The following is a 2500-nucleotide window of genomic DNA, read 5'->3' on the forward strand; positions in this document are numbered from 1 at the left end:
CTGTCGACAGTGAGGCTAGCGAAACTTGTCCTGCCATGGCGTGCGCGCAGCCTGTGCGCGCAGCTTGCGCATCTGTCGACAGTGAGGCTAGCGAACTTGTCCTGCCATGGCATGCGCTGTGCGCAGCCTGTGCGCAGCGTGCACGCAGCTTGCGCATCTGTCGACAGTGAGGCTAGCGAAACTTGTCCTGCCATGGCATGCGCGGCGCCTGCGCGCAGCCTGCGCGCAGCATGCGCACAACATGCGCACAGGCTGTGCGCAGCGTGCGCGGAGCTTGCGCGCAGCTTGCGCATCTGTCGACAGTGAGGCTAGCGAAACTTGTCCTGCCATGGCATGCGCGCAGCGTGCGCGCAGTCTGTGCGCAGCATGCGCGCAGCCTGTGCGCAGCGTGCGCGCAGCTTGCGCATCTGTAGACAGTGAGGCTAGCAAAACTTGTCCTGCCATGGCATGCGCGCAGTCTGCGCGCAGCATGCGCGCAGCATGTGCGCAGCATGCCGGCAGCATGGTTCCAGGTTTTTTCAAATGTCGACAGAATTTTTCAAATCTTGTCAAACCCCGTTTTTATTGAAATTTCCTCGCACAATAAGCTCCCCATAAGTAGTCTATGATTTTTAGGACCTTCTCCAACTTACAAAACTAAAAAATTCCTCCCGGATTTGTTTTAATGATTTTTTCAATTTTACGACTTCTAAAACTAATAAAAAATACTTCCCGACTTCAAAAATTTATGAAACTTTTTCCCATCATAGATTGCATGTTTCTTAGTATCCCTGCAAAAAATCACGTCCAAATACCTTGTATTGAATTATTTAGAGCCCATTATGACTCCTCGCGCATAGGTGATGTCTCTTCCTGTCAAAGGGCTAAATGCATAAAATGCTATATAGGGGGGTGTGTGTTGCCTGCATATGCATGGCAGCCCATGCCTTCCTAGCTGCAGCCCCCTTCCCCCACGCCACACCCATGTCATGTTGCCTCGATATGTTGCCTCGGTATTATGGGTTTGGTGTCGGGGTCGGGGGGCTGCCACCCATGGCGGTGGTGGCCGGAATCCGGCCGCCGCCACCACGCCGCCGCCATGGGTGAGGGAGGAAAAAAAAGGCGTGGAAAGTTGCGAAATGGGGTTGTCTAGGCTATTTTTTGGCATGGGAGAGCATGGAGTGCTAGGAACTCCTTCTCAAATGCACGGGCATGTCGACCACAACCTCATTTCGCAACAACAACCACCCGTGTGGGGTGGCGGTGGGTGGATAGTCGCGGATTGGGGCTTGCCAAGCCAATGTTTTCAAAAAATTTCATCAAAATTAAAAACAAATGTTTTGTTGCCTTCGGATTTGTGGGCGAGCGGCGAGTCGGAGTGGAGCCGGTAAAGTTTAACCTCGGTGTGCACGGTTGTTTTTAGAAACTCAATCCAATGCCGGGGACGTTGAAAGTGACGCTCTTATGAGTTGCAAACCCGCAAGATTTAAAGAACCTTTTCAAAACAATTTCAAACCAACAAGATTTAAAAACAGAAATTTTCATCAAAATGAAAAACAAATGTTTTGTTGCCTTCGGACTAGTGGGCGAGCGGCGAGTCGGAGTGGAGCCGGTAAAGTTTAACCTCGGTGTGCACGGTTGTTTTTAGAAACTCAATCCAATGCCAGGGACGTTGAAAGTGACGCTCTTATGAGTTGCAAACCCACTAGATTTAAAGAACCTTTTCAAAACAATTTCAAACCAACAAAATTAAAAACAAATGTTTCGTTGCAAACAAATTGTGGGCGAGCGGCGAGTCGGAGTGGAGCCGGTAAAGTTTAACCTCGGTGTGCACGGTTGTTTTTAGAAACTCAATCCAATACCGGGGATGTTGAAAGTGACGCTCTTATGAGTTGCAAACCCACAAGATTTTAAAAACTTTTTGAAAATGTTTCTTCTAAATGACACATTTTGATCCTTGGCAAGTGCTCAATCCGTAACTATCCAATCACCGCCACACCACACCGGTCGGGAGTGTGTGAATGGTGTGCTTCCCGGGGTTGGCATAGATAATCTTTCGCATCGACAATCTTTTGCATGCGAGGGAATGTCTATGCCAACCCCGGGAAGCACACCATTCACCCACTAGTTGTGGGCGACGATGGGTTGGCTTCAAATGAATTTTTGCTTGGGGTTGTCCTCGGTATGCTTTTGTGTTGGGAGTACGGCCACCAAACCTTCTCAATGCACGGGTATGTCGAGGATGGCTTTCGGCGGGGTTGATGAAGAAGCTACCCAATTCTCGGCCACACGAACACATGGTGACGATGCGTTGGCTTCAAGTGAGCTTTAGCTTGGGGTTGTCTTCGGTATGCTTTTGTGTTGGGAGTACGGCCACCAAACCTTCTCAATGCACGGGTATGTCGAGGATGGCTTTCGGCGGAGTTGATGAAGAAGCTAGCAAATTGTTGGCCACTCTCACACGTGTGGGGGTAGGTTGGCTTCGAAAGAAGCTATCCAATCCTCTGAGTGTGCGGTTGAG

The sequence above is a fragment of the Prunus avium genome, unplaced genomic scaffold (assembly GCF_965620075.1).
Source record: "Prunus avium unplaced genomic scaffold, drPruAviu1.hap1.1 HAP1_SCAFFOLD_52, whole genome shotgun sequence".
Lineage (NCBI taxonomy): Eukaryota > Viridiplantae > Streptophyta > Magnoliopsida > Rosales > Rosaceae > Prunus > Prunus avium.